The sequence below is a fragment of the Polistes fuscatus genome, unplaced genomic scaffold, assembly GCF_010416935.1.
Source record: "Polistes fuscatus isolate 324 unplaced genomic scaffold, CU_Pfus_HIC Scaffold13, whole genome shotgun sequence".
NCBI lineage: Eukaryota > Metazoa > Arthropoda > Insecta > Hymenoptera > Vespidae > Polistes > Polistes fuscatus.
This window is the reverse complement of record NW_025113031.1, coordinates 2644473-2652667: the sequence shown is the minus strand read 5'-3', so window position 1 is coordinate 2652667 and position 8195 is coordinate 2644473. Positions and strand designations below refer to the sequence as shown.

At 24.7% G+C, this 8195-nt stretch overlaps 1 long non-coding RNA gene across 1 annotated transcript; it reads right to left on the bottom strand.

Annotated features, from left to right (window-relative positions):
- Window positions 1-560: 560 nt before the first annotated feature.
- Window positions 561-5099, bottom strand: LOC122513837. The gene is made up of 2 exons (XR_006302895.1): window positions 4705-5099; window positions 561-1593 (listed from the first exon to the last, which is right to left on the bottom strand). It is a non-coding gene; the product is annotated as an uncharacterized LOC122513837 (long non-coding RNA).
- Window positions 5100-8195: the final 3096 nt, after the last annotated feature.

Sequence of the window (8195 nt, the reverse complement as noted above, 5' to 3'; positions counted from 1 at the left end):
GGTTATTATGTTTTTTCTTCAATTTCATTTTAAAATTAAAATCGTAAATATTTTTTATAAATTCTTTGAAAAATTGAACGGTATAATTTGTGCTTTTTGTCAATCAATGTAAGAGATTAAAAATTTATACAATTAAACTACCAGTATTTTATTATGCTTGACACATTTCTTTTAATTACGACTTTAAATTTGCAAATACGAATATATAAATTGATGCGAACCTAATTAAAACTCAAAAGAGATATTTCTTTTAATTTCTGATATCATTATTTTTGTTTAGATATTTCAGCTGTTATCTGTATCGCAAAATAAAAGCGAACTACTTGAAAATATAATCTACATTACTGGATCAATATTAATTACGTATATAATGTTTTACGGTGGACAAGAACTCATTAATCATAGTACTCAAGTTTTTGAGGAATTGTAAGTTTCTTTAAAAATAATAAAAAAAAAATACCAACAAATTTTTGATTTTTAAAAAAATTTTGTTTTACAGAAGCTAAATTCTTAAAAAATCTTACTTAATTTTTAAAATGATTCCTATTAGAAAATAATAAATATTTAGAAAATTAAAGAAGTATTTATTTGCTTTCAGATGTAACGTTCCATTCTACACTCTTTCTATAAAAACTCAAAAGTTATTAATTTTCATGATAAGAAGATGCATTAAACCATGTCATCTTTCGATCGGGGATTTATTTATACAATCGCACGAAGTGTTTTCTAAAGTAAGAGCCATTTATAATCGACTATATGCGGTAAATCGTATTAACGAAAAAACTTTTTTTCTTTTAGATGATGCAAAAAGCATTCTCATTAGCTACGGTATATTATAATGTTCGCTAACTCTGAGTTTTATTAAAACTTTTTTACAAAATGAGATATTTGATTATGTAAAAAAATTTTCTACAGATTCGTAGTATTAAAAATAGATTACTTGCATGTAGCAATTGTCTATATAGTAATGCCTAAATGCCAATAAAATTTTATTCAATTATCTTTTTGTTTTAATAATCCTATTTGGACTCTAAAAGCTCACTAGTAGTAATTTCTTAAGCTGTTGATTAAGCATTTCCTAATGAAGAAAATAAGGAAAACTAAGTTTATATAAATTGCACACAAAATTCTTGTTCACAAGTTAACAATATATGGAGAACAGCATTACAGATTTGGTCGTATGCATTTAATACATTGTTATAACGAAACTTTTACACGAAAGCATTCAACTTTTTTTTCAACAAGTGTTCTATGCGGTGGTCGATTAGAAACTGATTAAAATTGAAAGATACAACTCCGCAAGTCTTTCAAAATGAGATTTTAGAAGAAATGGTACCCTTATTTTAATCTTTGCGAACATCAATCTATATTTACACCTAATCAAAATTTTTTTATACCGAAAAGTGTTTCCACTACAATAGATTAAACCTCACTATTGGTTTACTTATCAAATATTGCACCTGTTTCATTCCACGTTCGAAACATAACTGAGGAAGGGTCGCAGTTAACGGATCCTGCTGCGCATGTCCTTCAGAAATAAAAGTGGTAGGGAATATACCACCTCGTTTAATTTTTCCAAACAACCATCTGTTTCTATAATTGAATAAAAAAATTGACAATGTATCAAGAATTATTTGCTAGTAATATTTTAATAGAAGATAAGAGCTTTTTTACCCTAACATTCTATAGAGATACAAACATAATAGTACTATTTTCATATCAAATAATCTTTAAATTATGCATTAGCTGTAATTTAGAGCAATTAGAATGCGTGATGAAGGAGAAGCGTGAGTCTCGTCATTCTTTGTTTTAACGTACTAGGAAACAGAAGATACTTTAAGATGTCTTCGAAAGGACGAAGTTACTTCGAAAAGCATTTCCTTTATTCGAATCCGTTAGTTCAATTAATATTAGGCATATCACCATATTATAACTCCAATAATAAGTTTTTTTTATTTATTACGGTAAATGTTTTCTTATTACCACTGATTGTGCATGAGGTAAATAAATTAATTTTATATCACAGTAAGTATCATTACAATCGATTGCATTGAATTACTTTTTGTTTCCTTTTTAATTATTTTTTCAGAATAAATATTTCATTTTCGTGCTATTTTCATAATTTTCGACACAGAACATTTTTATTTTTTAAATATTTATATTTAATTATTGTATATTTTTGTATATATTTATAATGGCATAATAGATAGTAGCTTGTTTCTTTTATGGAAATATTCTGCATGATTTATGATAGTCTATGTTTTTTATTTGTCAAAATATTTCGATATTTTATATCAATTACAGTTACTGTAAATATGAGGATTTTTTGAAAAGCATCAAACAAAAACAAATTACTTTTTTATTTATTTATTTTTTTTTAAATAAAATAAAGTTAACACGAAACTAAATATTTCTATGCTAGACTCAAAACATTTCAACCAACCTACAAATATATTATTTGTTTTATAAATACGATTATTTTTAATTATAAATAAAATTCTCTTATGAATACATTTTTTTATTCAAGGTTAATCAACTTTTTATAGTAGACTTCTCATCCGATATATATCTTGATATACTACAGAGTATGCTTGCTGCTTTATGTATTCTATGTATTTACTGTTCTATAAACATTCATAACGTAGAAGTTTGTATTTTTCTATTTGTACTAACCAAATACATTTTCTATTAAAGATAAAAATTAAATATTTGATAACAACAAATATTTTTTTTCAGGTGCAATCAGTAACTCTACATATTAAATATGATTACGAGCAACTTTCTAATGAGGATGAATTTAATATTTTGGAAGAGTACAATAAACAAACTAAGACATATACGTATTGTTTCGTGGGTATGTAATGAATAAATCAATAAAAAAAAAGTAATGATAAAGCAATCCTTATATATGAAATATGTTTGTTTGATTTTAGTAATTTTTCATCTTTATTTTGTTGGAATAATAGCACCTTGTATATTAAATATTATTTTATATTACGTTGGTGCATTAGAAAATGGCCATTTAACATTACCACTTCCCATTAATAAAGTTTTAGATCCAGGCATATTGTATTACAGTTTATTCATTTATCAAACTATAGCAGTATATATCTTTTTAATACTAGGCAGTGTGTGCTTTCCATCGTATTTATCATTCGTACAACACGCATGCTGTCAATTAAGTATTATAAGGTACACAATTATCTTACAAACAACAAAATATTATTATGCGATTGAATGTTTTCTTTTAACATACTTATTCCAGATGGAAAATAAATGAACCATTCCAAAAAAATAAAAGATCTAATAAAACGATTGGGTGGAATGAAAAACTTGAGAATGAATTCGATTGGGTCGTTGACATAATTAAACGTTATACCAGAGTAACAGAGTTAGTTCGGAATCATTTTTTAAATGAACATATTAAAAATATACAAAATCTGATATACATCTCGTAGTGTTTTTATTATTTATAGTAATTTATTTATTTTTTCTGTTTATAAGATTTGTCGAGTTGATTAACAGTTGTTCAAAAATTGGTTACTTAATTATAATTAGCCTTATGATGTTTCTAATAGTTTTTGGTTTTATTTTCGTAAGTAATACGTTTAAAATTAGTGAAATATATGAAAATAATGAAATTTTTTTATCTTCTTGTTATAATAATTTTTTTGCACGAATGTGGTACTGTTTAATTAAAGTTTTATTATCTATCTATCTTTACTATGAAATCTTTTTTTCTTTATAAAAATAAAATAAAATTTGTCTTTTTAAATTAAACTAAAATAATTATCGTTCTTTGCAAGTTTATTTAAAAAAATTTGAAATAACAAAAGAACATATAATTTATTATACTTTTTAATATATTTATTTATTTTCAGTTACTTCAATTTTCTGAAAAAATAAGCGATACGAGCAAACTAATCGAAAGAAATTGCTACATTGGTAATTCTATAATTATGACATACATTAATTTTTATGTAGGTCAAAGGCTTATAGATCATAATATTGCAATTTTCGATGAATTGTAAGATTTTTAATATTTTACAAAATTTTATTTCTTTCTCATTCTTTCATTGATCTTAAATAATTTATACGAAAGCACCAGATACAGTATTTGCAAACCCTATTTAAAGAGTTATTTAATTGATAAAGTTATGTTATATTGCTATGCACAGTAATGAAAAATACTCTGTTGCAGCCGTCAAATTCCTTTCTACAAATTATCCATAAAAACTCGAAAGTTGTTGGTATTCATGATAGCAAGAAGTCTTAGACCATGCGAACTTTCGATCGGAAATTTATTTGCCTCTTCTCACCAAGTTTTTTCTGGAGTAAGTACAATGCAAATGTGCTATTAATTATGACAATGGATCAAGTCAAAAAATTTATTTCACATATTATTTTATATTATAAATAATTGCAATATAAAAAAGACTAATAACAATATTTTTTTCTTTCAATTTTTTAATTGCATTCATTGTCATAATTACCAGACCAATCATATAGAATAATCTAAGTACAATATTATTTATGCTAACCACAAATATTTTATTTTAGTTGATACAAAAAGCTTTTTCTTTTGCCACGATGTATTACAATGTCCGTTAACTCAAATACATTTAAAAAAAAAAAAAAAACTTAGAATTCTATTTCTATAAATCGTAAGAATTATTTCTTCCACGAGTAGCTAAATGTACTTACTACTTTCAATTAAACCAACTTGTTAGATTGTTGAAGCTTACTTTGTGTATTCAAATTACATTATTTTCTCTTTTCCTAATATTGTTTATTTTCACTTTAAAAAAGTTATGACAATATATTAAAAATTCATTGCACTTTATCTCAGAAGATGTAGATCACATTTTCAGTATTATAAAACATCTTATTAACATCGTAGTCGATAAACTAGAATGTATGATACATCACTAATTAGTTCAACTATTATTTTGTTACAATAAGAGCAGCTCATTCCAATACAAGAGTCTTATACCATTGTCAGACAGCAACTGAAAAGGGTTGCAATCGATAAACCCTTCTGCGCATGTCTTTCATCTTGAAAACTGAAAGGTACGACTCTATTCTTTAATTCGTTGAGAACAAACACCTGTTTTCATACTGAAGTATTAGACGTATTACAAATAATTACACTCATAATGTTTTATAGGGGTGAGAAATTTTAACGTTAGATTCTATTGATCCGATTATTATGATACTATTTTCATATTATTATTTTACCAAGCACTGCTACAAAGTAAGGAGTAATTTTAATGCATAATAAAGTAAAACCAAGAAATTTGTTTTTTAGTTCACTGGAAACAGTGTAAGTTGTTTAACAATGTCTTCGAATGGTCGGAATTACTTCGAACAACACTTTTTTTTTTCAAACCGAATAGTTCAATTGATTTTAGGCTTACGACCTTATCAAAGCTTAAATGAACAATTTTTATTATTTTTTACTGTTACTGTTTACGTATGTCCAATGATTGCACACCAGGTAAAAATATTTTTTATTTAATGTATAAGACATTATTATAATTAAATCGTACAATTATTATACGTAATGACAAAGAAACTTTTAAAGAATTTTTTTACTTCAGTTTTATCAACTAACAGTGTCAGATGTCACATTGGGATTAGTTGTAAAAGAGCTGCAACAATTAGTAACAATGTTATGTTACCTGATTATCTACAGTAGCACATACTTCAAATTCACACTAGTTTGTATTGTTTGTTCTGAACTGAATTAAATTCTTTAAATGAAAAAACAAACATTACATAAAGAAGAACATTTTTTTTTAGATAAGGCAAACTTATGCTCATTTTAAGATAGATCAGGAACAGCTAACTGATGAGGATGAAATCAATATTACTGAAAAATATATGAAAGAAACAAAAAAATATGTATACTTTCTTCTTAGTAAGTTAAAATTAATGCTAAGACATCGAAGATTCAGCATTACAATTACATAGTGTGTTTGTTTGTTTTAGTTTTCTCCAATCTCTATTTTATTGTAATTGTAACACCATGTTTCTTAAATGATATCTTATATCACATAAGTTCATTTAAAAATGTTAACTTAAGTTTACCATTTCCTATCAATAATGTTTCACATCCAGGGACATTGTATTACAGTTTGCTTATTTATCAGATAATAGCATGCTATGTCGTTTTAGCCGTAGGAACTTTGCATATTTCAATGTTTTTGAATTGGATACAACATGCTTGTTGTCAACTAAGTATTTTAAGGTAATGTTATTTTTATAATTTGTTTGCTTCCTTTATTTTTATTATGTAATTAAGCATCATTTTACTTATTATAGATACAAAATATGTAAACCATTTCAAGAACAACAGAAAACTAATCAAAAAGCTTGGCACAATGATAACATTTGGGATGAATTTGATTGGATTGTCGATGTAATTAACCATTATATAAGAATTACCAAGTTAGTTTGAATTAATTTTTAATATTATCGGACTAATTAGTTTTAAAAATTGATTTATAATATGTAATTTGCGTTTTCATCAATTTGATATATTGTTTTTGTTTAAGGTTTATTTATTTGTTTAATTCTTTTTCGAAGGAACTTCACTTACTCTTGCTGTTCCTCTCAGTGCTACTCATAGCGACAATATTTTTGCATGTAAGTAATTTTGTTTCTAATAAGCATTTTAATTAGATATTAGAATATGATCTATTCATCGAGTGTAGCATATCTTTTGGTAGCGGTATATTTACTATATATATTATTTGTTATTTTGGACAAACGCTTATAAATCATAGTCTTGCAACTTACGAAGAATTGTATGATTTTTTAAATACTATGACTTTTTTTTTTAGTAATAACTTATACGAATATATATGACATTCAATACAATATTCAATATTAGTAGTAGAAAAGAGAAAAAAAAAGAAAAACGATAAAATTAATTAAATGTATCAAAATATAAAAAAACCACGCAATGAAATTTACAATAAAAATTTTTATACAAATAGTCTTCAAAAGTTTTTACTGTTTAAATAAATGTAAAACAATAACAATTTATATAATTGATCACATAAATAAAATAAAAAAAGAATAATAATAAAACTATAAAAAAAGAATAAAACATAAAATTTTAACTAAAAATGTTTATTAAAACAGGTCATCATGTATTTTAATTATGTAGAAAATTTAGTGTTCAACCGAATTTTAAACCTAATTTTCAAATAAGCTATCAACTGCATTTTATAAAAAATATCATATTTTTTTTCAGATGCAACATTCCGTTCTATATCCTTTCTATAAAAGTTCAAAAAATGCTAATATTTATGATATTAAAAACTGCTAAGCCATGCATGCTATTAATCGGAAATATGTTCGTGTCGTCGTATGAAATCTTTGCTGGCGTAAGTAGAAAATAAATTATTGATTTAATGCATTATGCTAACAAGAAATTTCTTTTTTCTGTCTTTCTTTATAGATAATGCAAAAGGCATTTTCTTTCGCGACGGTGTATAATAGTATTCGTTAATAATTCAGCAATAATTATAGTAAAATATAGTAAGAAAAAGAGTAAAAAAGTATTATTATTATAAAATGTAGAAGACAAAATACATTTTTTAATAAATAAGTAATACTCCTAATAATATCCGACAAAAAAAAATTCTTGACGAAACCCTTAATAGTCTATTTTCATCCTTAGTACATATCTACAAAAATATTTGAATTTATTTATATTGAATTGTTAATAATTATATTAATTTTTAATGTATAAGCATGTGTGTGTGCCGTCAAATGCATTTATATATATATGATTTATACATATATCAAAAGTTTTTGAATAGAAGAACATTCTCAAGCGTTTGTTGTTAAATCCAACGATGATCACACTGTAACAAGAAGAAAACTATATTAATCATAGAATCGAGTCATATATAGCCTAACATCATAAGTGGTCCAATTCACAGATGCACTTTTCATTTAAATTCCCGATTATTTTTATCCAATCTCTATTTACCGTTTGTAAAATAAAATTAATAGCCTAACATCTATAAGTGGTCCATTCACAGATGCACTTTTCATTTAATTCCCTATTTATTTTTATCCAATCTCTATTTACCGTTTGTAAAATAAAATTAAATTTAAACACGTGATTTTATATATTAAAAATATAATGATTAAGAAATAGGAAAAATACAAATTATAAT